Genomic DNA, 12,622 nt, shown 5'->3' with positions numbered 1-12,622 from the left:
CCCCGCTCTGCCCTGCCCTGGCCGCTGCCTCTGGAAGCGCTGGGTGTGCGGCTCAGCCCTGGGGATGTACGGCTGTCTGTGCGGAGGATGCCCCAGCTTGCGGGAGCGTCTGGTGAGGGGGATTTGCAGAGTATTTCACTCGCTGAGTCTCTGGCTGCAGTTCTGCGGTATCCTGAACCCTGCCTGCTGCTTTTCCCTAGCCCAGTTTTTGCATCTTTCCGTTGCTAGATGAAGCCTACAGAGTCATTGCTGGGTAGGACTCTTCCTCCGTGCAACGGCCACACTGCTGATGTAGTGCCTTCTCCTAATCTCTGCTGCTTGTCTATGCAGTAACTCTGTATATTAATAAATGCTTGTATGCTGGGAACTTTGAGTCAGCCTCAGGGGAGGATGTTCTGGCCTTCGGTGCAGGATTACCATTGCATTTCCAAGGGACTTCTGTCAGCCTGAAAGTGTTGGTTTTCTAATCAGGGCTCTTGCTCAGATCTTGGGGATTTAAGTTCTGAAGGAACTCTTTTTCAGGCCGTTTCTTGCATAAACAGCATTGTAAAGTGAGCTGGCCCTCTGAGCCTGCAGATAGGCAAAGCAGTATGAAAGGCTTTAAGTCTCCATGGTCTTTATAGTGGCTTCCAGAGCTTTGTTAGTGAGCTGAAATAGAGATGTTGTCTGTGCTTTAAAGCTGGGGAGCTTTGCTAATGCAGTTGACGGGTGTTCCCTTTCAGTGTACATCTCACAATGGAGGTGTCCTCTTGATCCACAGGAAACAGCTACTTGGAGGTTTGAGTGAATGTAAAGAAAAGTAGCTGTTTGTGAGGTGTGGGGGTCCTCTTGTGTGCTGTCCCTCCTGTTTTTTTTCCTTCTTGACCTGTCATTTACCACTCATTGCTTTCCTCCTTGTAGTGGAAGGGACCTTTCTTTCCTCACTTGGAGAAATTGAAGCTGGGCCTGCTGGATGGATGTCCTGTATGCACAGGTTGCACTGTTGTATTCGGCTTGTTTTGGAGGGAAGCCTGAAGTAAGGGTGTTGCTGTGGCATAGCTCCTTCCTAGCACTCCCGGTCCGCAGAAGCCGGCACACTAGGTGCTGTGCTATTCATTCCGTTGCTTTAATATTGTAGGTAAAGCTCCTGAGGGCAAGTTTTGCAACAGGAGCTTTACAAGCACAGTTACCTCAGTGGGTGTGACGTTTGGTGTGCCTGTGCGTACTGAGTTCTGGACCGCTGGAGTTCATGTAAATGGCTCAATCCTTCAATCCTTCCCATGCCAAGTCAAGAGCACGCTAAGAAAACACTCTAATACATATTCCTGGGATCTTCTCATTTGATGTCCTTCCTGCCTCTTTCCTTGGCATCTGATTTTAGATGATGTTACGTTCCACTATTGTAATTCTAATCAATCCACCTGAAAACAATGATAAATCAGAAATAAAAGGTAGAGAGATGTGCGAGGAGGGTACTTGGAGGAATGAAAGGGCTTCTGTGTGAGTAATGACAAAACAGGCCATGATTTTTCAGCTTGGAAGGGATGGCTGAAAGGGTATATTGTATTGCATTAATCATTTTGTATACTACTTATGAGGGTGATTTGGAGTGAGAATTCATCTATTTTTTGTATTTAAAGAAGAAAAGAGTTGAGTGGAGAACATCCGCTGAAACTATCAGGCAGAAGATCCACATCTTTACATGGAGATACACACATCTGCTGACAGGATAGTTTTATGCTGCCTGTGGCGATGTGTTAGACACAACGTATCTACTCCCAGTCATGTTGGGCACAGGAGGGGGTGAAATGGACCATCCCTCTGTAATTATAATTTCACTTGCGGCTTGCAGGGTGAGGGACTTGGAGCACTATTTTTTTGCTGGACGGTTCCATGGTTTGCTCTGCGGCAGAGCATCCCTTCATCCCTGCAGAACAGCAGCGTCTTCTCTTGTTGCAAATACACGAGGAGTGATTCGGGGACTTTCTTTCCTGCAGGACGGTGGGGGTTATGCTGCTTCCCCTTCTGTGTGTGGCATGCTGTTTGCAAAATAAGATTCAGAAATCAACAAACAATCGCAAAATGGGTTTCCTTTTATTGGGACTCGGGAATCTGGGTACTGTTTTGCTGTACAGTAATGTTGCTACTCTAGATAGGTTAACTGCGTGCATTGTGCAAATATACAGGCATATGAAGTCATCAGAGGGAAGGGGGAGGTGGAATCTGCGCTGCGACTCTGGACATCTAATCTTTGGTGCCCACTTAAGGCAGCTGCTCTCCTCAGAGTCCTTTTTTAGTCACTGTCAAGAGCTGCTTTGAATTGCCCTCAGTGGAGCCTCCCTTAAATGCACCGGGAGCACAGGCTGAAGGGTCTCCAGATTCGCTCTGTCCGTGTTCGATGACCGGTGCCACTGCAGTCCTGTGCCGTTCCCGGGGATTTCATCGTGCTGGGGCTTGCCCTGATCTGCGGAGATCACTTTATCTACAACAGGCAGTTTCATTGGGTAGAGTTTTATTACAAAACTTGATCTTGCTTGACTTGATTGAGAAGTTGCAAGAAGCTGATGAGACCATCTGGTGTAGCTCAGGGCAGGTTGTGACGGCACCTCTGCTAGAGCTGGTGGTTATTTATTAGCAACAGGCAGGATCTTCAGTACAGCCCAAGGAATAAGTGATCTGCTCAGCTGATGTAACATCAAGTTTCTTCGAGTTGCTCAGTAACTGTCAGGTCCTTTAGGATGGAAACTTCAGTGGAGCACGCTGCCTTGGAGGCACCATTCAGTCTGGATGCTTGGTTTCATTGCGCTGCTGGTTGAGCATTAGAAACTTAATGACTTTAACCTTCCATTTGTGTTTTCCTAAGGAATCTTCTGTTTACAGGATCTTATAACACAGTATTGTAATTTACCAGCTTGCTTAATCTGCTTGCCATCCCTCCTCCCTTCTCCTTTTCCATCTTGCTCTGTTCTTTTGTTCTTTCAAAGAACAAGCCTCACAAAAAGCAGCGGAGGGAGGCAGCAAACGGCGAACAAATCGGCATTCACACATTTTTAATGAATTTCTGCAGCTGGGTCTGAAACTGGCAGAGCTTTCTGGGGAAACACAGATAACAGAGGGCCCTGAAAATAGCCAGGTTATGAAAGCATGAACAACAGCCCTGAATCAATGCTTGTTGTGCTTCTGAGGTTTCAGTATAGTGTCATGTAAAGCGGCTGGTTTTGCCATATATTCGCTGCATTTTGCTGGGCCTAAGAATAAACACGGAAACTAAATTATTTGCAACTGATGCTTTAATGTCCTTGGTGTTCAGTGGTCAAGGAGCTGAACTGAATGTTCATGCTTGCTGATAAATCAGAAATGACTGAACTTATTTAGGTCATTTTAAGGGCGGGAGTTTAAACAATAGTCGATAGCAGCAGCACTTTGGACCAACTCTGCTTTTAAGTGTTAACTGCATGCCGGATTGCTGACATAGGTGTGATCAAATTAGTTCCTTGGGTGGAATGGCAGAAATGCTTGGTCAGGCTTTTATGCTTATGATGGTTAATGTGTTGTTCTACCCTACTGTCAGCTTAGCTGCTGTTTTCACTTCGAGAAATATAAATACTAAAAAAAAACCCCAACCCTCTGCTGATAGATTTTGTTGAGATGGATGAAATATAATGTTTAAAAGTCTTAGTTTTAATTTCTAAGCCTTATTTGGAATAACCTGAGCACACATGGTGCTTTTCAGGAAGCAGCAAGATATGTCAGAGTCTGCGAGCTTTGACCTTTTCAGGCATGAACAGTAGACTGGGACATGCTGCTTGGGGCTGAAAATGAACATATTCTAAACCTGAACTTTATTTAAAAGCCAGCTGAAATGTTAAGGCTGCAGTCTCCTCCTCGGCAAGCACAGTTTGCTTCAACAACTTCCTTATTTGCAACTGCAGGTGAATTGCATGTGTCCAATATTAAATGTTTTTAATTTATAGCTGCCTGTGGTATTTGTTATCTGCCATTCCCTGCCAGGCATATTAATCAGAAGTACTGAGTTGTATGCCCAGCAGGAAACTTGGAGATCAGAAGATCCACATCCTTCTATCCTGCGTACCTCTGCAAATGGGTCTGGGTCAAACAATCCCAGACACTTAACACCAGGTTATTTGACCTCTTCGTTTAAAAGAGTCTAGGGGCTTTTAAAGTAACTTTGATCTCCACGCAGAAGGAGTCTGTACAGAATTAACTGTACTTGCAGTTGATTCCACCTGCAGGCAGATTATGTAGCTTTTCAAAGCAGTGGTGCAGGAGCCCCAGTAGCCAGGTTTCGGGATGCTGCAGGAAAGGGAAACGCCATTTCCACCTTTCCTTTTCCCTTGCTGCCAGCTCGTGGTTCCACTCTGCAGGAGGCAGTGAGGGTAGTTGGCATCGTGTTGTCTTGCTTCTTCAAGTCAATGAGTCATCAGCTGAGGGGAAAAACACTGCCAAAGGAAATGGGAAAAGCTGAATAGCTTAACTTTGGGGAGGGGTTGGTGGGGCCCCAGTTCAGACCTCCAGTAAGCAAGTCCTGTAGGAGTGTTATGGCCAGAGCTTCCTTACCCTGGTGCTCCTCTGCTGTTGACTTGAATGTACTGCCAAAACCTTATGTAGTAGCACAGCGTTCGTGGCTGTTTTCTAATGTTTTACTTGCAAGATTTACTTTACAAGCTTCCTTCCAGTCGGGAAAAATAACACAAGCTTTATTGGACCATTATTTTCAAATGTAACTCTTGACTCTGAAGTCTGCAGGATCTTGGTGTACTGCCTTAAAACATTGTTTCTTTGATTCACAGTCTAAAATAGTTATCTCCTCTCTCCTCCTTGCTTTCCTCCCCCCAGATCTCAGCTGGTGAACAAGTGCCTCCTTTTGAGTCTGAGCACTCTGAGCTTCCAAAGCTCATGTTGAGCAGCAGCTGTATGCTGAGCGCTCTGGGTGTCGGTGAGAAGGACATGTTTAGGTTGTCGGGGCTCCTTACCATAACTTTGCATAGCCCCAAAGTCCTTCTTGATAACTGCAGAGACATGGGCTGCCCAAACTTGCATCTGCTTTGCCGACCAGCCGGACAGCTATCTCGCCTAACTGTGGGTGAAGCTGCTTCATTGGGGCTGTTGTGTGCTCTTGGCACCGTGACCGAACCAGTTCAGAAGAGTTACTAGTGGTGGTTCTCGGTTTTTTTGCAACTTACTATGAGCTGTGGGATGAGGCAGGGAGGGAAGGATATTTGCTCTCAGTTTTAGAGAGCAGTTCTGAGCTACAGATGAGCTGTAGCTCATCTGCATTTGGGTATGGTTGGTTGGGGGGGGGGGGAAGGTGGAGGGAGGGGAAGTGACTCTCACAAAACTCTCTATTAAATATTTTTTTTTCCCTGCAGTATGTCTGTTTTAGTTATAGTAAATCTTGAAGACTTTAGCTGTCCTGTGTTCTTCCTTTTTCCATCTGTCAACCAGTTAAAGCTGCGAGGCTGTCAGGCTGAGCAAACTTGAAGATGCTTTTGAGCCTTCTTTTGAAGATTGTTGTGAAGTCTTCTGCTTCTAGTTTGAGTTTAAAAATGCATAATCTGACGTGCACACGAGCATAATGAAATGTGGATTGTTTAATGAGCACAAGGTATTGTTGATAAAGCAGGTGACTGCAGATGGAGGGTGCTCAGCTAAAGCCACTCTGTCACGCTAGCTCTTCAAATGCAGAGCTTTAAACTCCTAACCTTTGGTTTATAGCTGTTGTATATATAATTTACTATAAATTATTATAGTCTAACCTCTGAAAAAGTTGTTAAATGAAGAACCTTTAACTGGTCTTGTAAGTGCAACTGAAGCAAAAGTGTTTCATGAGATAGCCCTCTGATTCGTGAGTTGTATCGAGTCTCTTAAACTAAAAGCTTGCTGCCAGCTGACCCCGCTGCCTGAGGCCGTGATCCCGGCAGCCCTTCCCCTGGGAGCTCTGAACACCCTGCCTCTGTGCAGCCACCTTCTCCAGGGAGCGCTCCTCTTGTGCCAGCTCTTGCTCAGCGTGGTGGTACCCGAGCTCAGCGTAGCCTGCAGACCTGCCTCAGAGCTGGGTAGCCGTTTCATTTGCTAGCCAGCCACAGCACAGGCTGAACTGCTGCCAGTCAAAGCTGCTTGCTCTACAGCATGGACAGACTTGCACTTGCTCTGTTGTGGTCGCTGCAATTTAAGCATAAAATTTTGCCCTGGTGAGGGGCAAAATTTGCTCTTGATTGGAGGTTGGAGGGGATGACAGACGTTGCAGTGACAAGAACCAAGTGCCCATAAAAACACTGGGAGACCTCTCTAAATTTTCTTTGACTGGGTTTCCTCCAGTCACCTGTTTTGAATTTTCTTCTCCTTCCCAGTTAAAAGCTTCCCTCTTTTTTCTTTTTTCTTTTTTTTTTTTTAACCTGGGAGTTTTATTGTGCTGAAGGCTTTTATTTTAACAAGACACGTGATGAAATGACAGCATCATGTCTCAGGGAAGGGCATGAATATTTCTAGCATAATGCCCACAGTGTTACCAAGACACACTTCGCATTTCACTTGCCTGTTTTGGTCAGTGGTTCAGTGCTTAATGAGCAGAGTGCAAAGCACAGAGGGAACCAGGTTGGTGAGCTAGGAACGCCTCCAGAGACTAGTAGAAATTTGGAGAAATACAGTTACTGGTTGTGTCCTGGCCAGCACATGCAGTTTGTGTTGTGAGAAGCAGCAGGGATTTCAGGAGTGGGCTTTAGAAGTGGGCTCTGGGCACGGCAAATGTTACATCTGGCTTGGTGGTTCTGTTGCAACAGATGGCTTTCATAATACTTACTGGAAGGCATGATTTTATCCTTGGATTGTCTAAACACTCTGAGCACCAAAACAATGTGATTTATGAAACACAATGAATACAAAGCATTAGGTCTTAATCATATGTGGTTGTGAATCAGCAGTGAAGTAGCAGCCGCTGTGAAGAGTATCTAATTTCTTTCCTTGTTAGTATTTAAAACTCTCCAGGCTTAGTGAGCTTCCCACTTACTCTGCCTCCACCATCATTCAAATTGTACTTCGTTTTTGTTCCTTCTTGCCTGTCCCATAGGCTGCATGACACATTCTTTTCCTTGCATGTGGCTTTACTGGTGTTTGAGGAGTGCAGGATTTTCTCTTGGCTGTTTGGGACCAGCAGGAAAGCCCCTGGTGCCCCTTCAGTTTTGCAAACAAACCTTGAATAAGAACACAAAGGTGAAGGAATTGGGCCTCCCCCCTCATCCTGAGGTCTCACAGAGGGACCCACTCTGAAGCATAAAAGTACTTTCCATGCTCATGTGGCTAATTTGGGTTTACTCTTTAAAATGAAGATTACAGGAGGAATAAGTTAAACTAGCCCTGCTGTGAGACTTGTCCTTATTCTCTAGCAGTCTGATACTTAAACAAATGTCTGAATGAGGTTCTGGGACGGTGGCCTGCAACCCAAACTGCACGTTTGTGGTGCCATAAAACAGTGAGTAGCTGACTTTGTAAAGAGGAGCACTTAGCTGTATGCTTACTGTTGGTTACGCAGAGTGTCTTCTCTGCCGCTGCCTCTCATTGAACATCAGAGCTGAAACCGCCATCCATAAAAATGGCTTGCTCAGTGCTGGGCACTTCATGGTGTAGATTCTTCATTGAAGTAATTTATTTCACCAAATACGTGGTTTTGAAAGTGATTCAGTATAAATGTGGTCTCTGACTTCTTTTGGCTTTAATTACTGAGAACTTGTTGCTACTGGTGAGCTGTACTCAATCTGCTTTGGAGCAGGAAACTCATTAATGTAAGCACAGAGGGTGGTAAGGCACAGAGCACGGGTACGAGAATGGGGATGCTCTGTATCTCTGAAATACAAGCCTGAAAACAGTAAATGTCTCCTGGGCTGCATAAGTAACAGCAGTTGTGAAAAATTACGCTTAAAAACTGGAACTGTCTTTCTTAATCCCTTGATGCCAGTATTTTACCTAGTCAAACGGAAGCACAGTTCGTATCGGGTTGTTGGCTTGCCCGTAAGGAAGGAAAATGATACAGCTTAATCTTTAGAATATATCTTGGCAAAACAAATCTGACAGGTATGTCTTCCTATTGTAAACAGGATTTGGGATCTGGATTCTTGTGCAAATTACCTTTGACAGTTGTTACTAAGTTAGCACTTCCAAAAAACAATAAATTATTTTTGTCCTTGTTATATTAATAACTCAGTCCCTTGACAGCTGTGGTTATACTGAGGCCTGCAAAGGACCTTACAAAGGGACATCCGTATTAAAATAAAACCCTTTCAAGTGAGAAATAGGAAACCAAATTCTGTTAGGCCCTAATTTTACACAGTAATTAAAAATCCTTGACCTCCCCCATTCCACCCATCTATTAGCAGTACGTATGGCTAAAGAGCAACAGAGAGTATAAGCCTTAAACCTAATTTTAGCCCAGTGCCCGGGGCGGGGGAGGGGGGGGGAGTATGCCTGCATGGGCACATAGTGCGGCATCCTTCCCCCAGCAGAAGGGTAATGGATGTGACTCCATCTGAAACAGATCTGCCCCACCGGTCCCGTTGGCTGGAGGAGGTCTCAAATCATGTTACTGTCTGGCTTTTGCAGCACCTTTGAATGCTTGTGTCGCGGGGCTTGGCGATCCTGGAAGTGATGAGGGTAAGAAGTCACAGCAGAAGACGAACTGAAGTGGCTGCGTTGGTGAAAACAGCTGAATGCCGACTGAACTCTGGCAGTGTGGTTGGCTCAGAGTGCAAACCTGTCCGTGTGAGAGGTGGGGGTTAATTGGGATGGGAGGAGAATCCCCGTAAGATTTTAGAAACTTCTGACGTAACCCTTCAGGAAGGAACGAGAGGAGCCAGTCCATTCACCTGCTGTAGCAGAACTGCAGGAACCAGAAGCGTAAAACAGAAAAGCTTCAAAGTGGCCAAATGGCAGCTGCACGCAGCGGCTTAAGTAAGATCATTGGCCACTGCAATTTAAAGACCGATACTAGAAGTTAAAATGAGGTTCATGAGGGCTGTCGCAGAGCCTGGGAGTGCTGAGCAGGGACACGGGGCCCGAAGAGCTGCCCCACTGTCCCTTAGAGGACACAGTGGCCCAGCAGCAGGTGTGGAAGAGGCTTGCCTGTGCCTAAAGCCACGTCTGGTAGCACAGGGTTAGTATCTCTTGCACTCAACTATAATATCTGCTAAAGAATGGTCAACTCGGACACTTTCAACCACAGCAACATCCTGAAACTCTACCTTTGTCCTCTTGGGTGTCTGCAGGTAGCCCAGCCCGGGAGTGGGAAGGGGAAGATACTCTTGGCAAGCCATCGGAAAGGTCACTGTTCGTTTATCTGGAGCTGTGACTTAACCAGCTTTTTCCTTTCAATTCGTAAGATGGGACACGTAGGGATTACCAGTGCTATACATAGATTGCTCTTAGCTGTCCTGTTCTGCTGGGAACACTTAAGAGCTGTGTCAACTTCGGGGCTGGGGAACCTGCATGCAGCTTGTCCATTGTTGTTCACCCTCTGCGGGGAGTTTCTCTGCCAGCACTTGGTGGGGCATTGGCAGGACCAGAAGAGGACAACTCGGAAGCTGGAAGCACTCAGAAGTTGGGTTTCCTCAGTGGGAAATCCATCAGAAAGGGTAAATGTGTGGGCTGGCTACTGCTTCCCAGGGTGGGAGTCAAAATGCAACATAATTTGTTGGATTTTTATCTGAACACAAGATTTTTTTTTGTGGGCTTTTTTTAAGTGCATGTTTAGCTCATCGGGGATTCGGCAGCGGTGTTGGATTGTGTGCATCTGTGTGTGCACATGGAGATAAGAAGCCAAGGCGTAATCCAGAATTCCTCTGCTTGATAGCCCCTTATCTTTGAGCATGTGGTGCGTGTGTTTTCTCTTGGTGGGTCCCCTCGGAGGCGCTGGCTGTGTAAACACAGTTGCTGTTTTTAATGTTCTGGGAGGGTCCTGCTTTATTGGCTCCTGAAATAGTAGGGGTGAAGCACCCAAAAGTGAGCTCCTGGCCAAGGACGTACAAACAAGCAAACCCTCTATAGCTTGTCAAGGAAATAGCTGGTACCAGCAAACAGGCATGTTTGAAGCTTCTTTAGGATACTGTTGAAATTACAGCCTGCTCCACAGAACTCATTAACGTTTTAATATTGGATACTTCGATTTCTAATTGTCAGGTAGCGTGTCAGTAAGGGTGTGCGTAAGGTAACTTGCAATGCATGTGTAGATGTTGGTATTCTGTTTTAGTATTTAGGTTGCGTTTGGCAACAAACATTCTGTGTAAGCTACTTAAAATCCTTTGAATTCCAGTGGATCAGACCACAAGCAAGAAGTGTTATCCTAGTGAAGCTGCTTAGCACAGGATATGTGACTTGATGGTTTTTTTCATCGAAGGAAGCAGCCGCTGTGCTGCCTATTGTTGAAGTGTGGATTGGCTGCACGAGAAGAGCACTCAGACTAAAAGAAATATATGTGTGTGTGTATAAAAATAAGTGCAGGCTACTCAAAGTGTTAAATTTTGCAGCATACTCCAAGTACTGCACTACCTAATAAAGAAGTTCTGTACATTAGTGGTACTGAGGAGTCTAGCAAGTCTCTCTCGGACTGCAGTGAGGGAGCTGTGTTGCTGTAAAACGTTGGCTTGAGCATACAAACTGTTTCAGGTACTCTAACTGGATTAGTGAGACCTCTTTACGTACACCCTGTTTTGAGATTTGAGGGAGAGTGTCTTGCTTAGCATCTGGGATTCCTCCAAGGTGACAGCTTCACTTGAGGACAAAATATTATTTACAAGCATAGCTAAAAATGAAGTTTCCTGTTGGCAGAGTGGGGATGAGTCATTGTGGTTTTGAGTCAAGGGGCAGGATCTTCCCTTCACTGCAGCAGGTTTTTACTTCCAGATATGCTCTTACAGACCAGCGGGTTCAGGTGTTTGTCACTCTTATCCCCACCTGAGAAAACGAGGTGGTGTTCAGAAGGTGTAATGCTCTGGCTGGGTCTCTGCCATGGTGGTGAACACACCCTCGTTGACCCTGAGGGCAGTTGCACCTACAGCACTGTGGAGTTACTGGTGAGGGTCTAGCCATGGCTCTCCCAATCCGTCCAGTTATTTACACCAGTATCCTTTTACAGAACCACGTGCTTTTTTTGTACCAGTGCCTATTGTTGTTGGCGTTAGCTGCGTTTGCCCTTTGCTCACCACACATGGCGTCTTTGCATCCAGCCAGGTCTACCCCAGGAGGGGAGGAAGACTGGGGACATTACCAACTGCATTCATGCCAGGAGGTTTGAGATTGGTCTCTGCATTTCATGAAGGGTTTTTTTATTGCAGGATAGATGCCAAAGTAGACTGGAGAACCGTGTGTATGTGAATATGTTAAACTTTCCTGTGCAGTGCTCGCTGAAAAGCAAAAAAAAAAAAAAAAAATTTAAAACTGAAGTGCTGGTGAAGGGCATTGAAGCTGTGCTGTGAATGTTCTTCAGTAGCACCCTTAATAGCTGTTGATTTGTAGGAGGCAGTCTCCAGCAATACTGAAGGTGTTAGTCCTGTGGGAGGATTTACCTCTCTTGTGTTTACAGAAATGGATGCTAATTTTTCATCCTCCTACCTGTTTGAGTTGCGGTCTTTTTTTCTTTTAAGAATGCCTGAACAGTGCTGCTGAGAATCTGAAAACAATTTCCTTCTAGGGGAAAAAATAAAGCTTTATATGGGAGTATAAATTATTACAAATTCACTGGAAAAGCGCACTAATTATATTTCATTAAGGAGACTGCAAGCAGACTTTGGCATTCGTTCTCTTTATGTACTTGAAGACACAGAGGAAAACGGTAAATTGTTTCTCTTGAACTTGTGTTGAAGAATGAGGAACCAACCTGAGGAATACTCAGACTCATTTTGCAAAACCTTTAGATAATCGTTGGTGTGTACAACTACAGGAATAACTTTAGAGACCTTATTGCAAGGCTTGCCTGCAGATCAGCAGTTTTAAGCAACGTTTATGTCAATGTATAAGGAAGAATACCAGAACACCATGTTTTCTAAAGTGCTGTTTTTCGTGTTCCTGGTATCGATCGAAGCAAGAGGGGCAAATGCTCCAGTTACTGGTAATCTGCTTGTTGTGGAAATCCATAATTTTATATCGAGTCCTATGCATCAGTGACACTGCCTGTAACAGCGATATACCATGTGGAGTGAAACTGCCACGTCTTGCTGGCATGGTTTTTGGCAGGCAGCTCTGGCAGTAGCTCCAAGTAGCTCAGGAGAGAAGAAATAACTTGCAAGAAGGGGGAGAAGAGGTGAAAGCGCCTGTTTTGTTACTCAAACAATTTGCATTTCTAAACACCGTTCTTAAGAAAAAGCAGCCATATTTTGTTTGTGTCCAGAACTCTGATGTATTTCTTCTGTAGCAACAAAATAGTGTGGTTTGGTTTCTTAACCAGCTCAGGCTGGAGAGGATGAAAGGCAAAGTCTGGGACTAGCAGATCGTCAGGCTGTTTGAAAATCCTGAAGTGCTGGGCTTCAAGACCAGACTTAAATCCCAAGTAGCTTTTTCTGATCTTTAACTTGAATCAACTGGAGTAGTAAATGGCTTTGCTGTGTAAAAAATTTTCTATAGCTTTTAGCAATTAATAAAT

At 45.2% G+C, this 12,622-nt stretch overlaps 1 protein-coding gene across 1 annotated transcript in view; it reads left to right on the top strand.

The window, feature by feature from the left end:
- The window catches only part of CABLES2 (Cdk5 and Abl enzyme substrate 2), a 28,812-nt gene that overhangs the window by 6,418 nt on the left and 9,772 nt on the right, over positions 1–12,622 (top strand). The gene's annotated exons all lie outside the window — the stretch shown is intronic.

This window comes from Pygoscelis adeliae, unplaced genomic scaffold, assembly GCF_000699105.1.
Source record: "Pygoscelis adeliae isolate BGI_AS28 unplaced genomic scaffold, ASM69910v1 Scaffold286, whole genome shotgun sequence".
NCBI classification, from domain to species: Eukaryota; Metazoa; Chordata; class Aves; order Sphenisciformes; family Spheniscidae; genus Pygoscelis; species Pygoscelis adeliae.
Note: the sequence above shows the minus strand (reverse complement) of the source record. Positions and strands in the feature narration are given on the sequence as shown.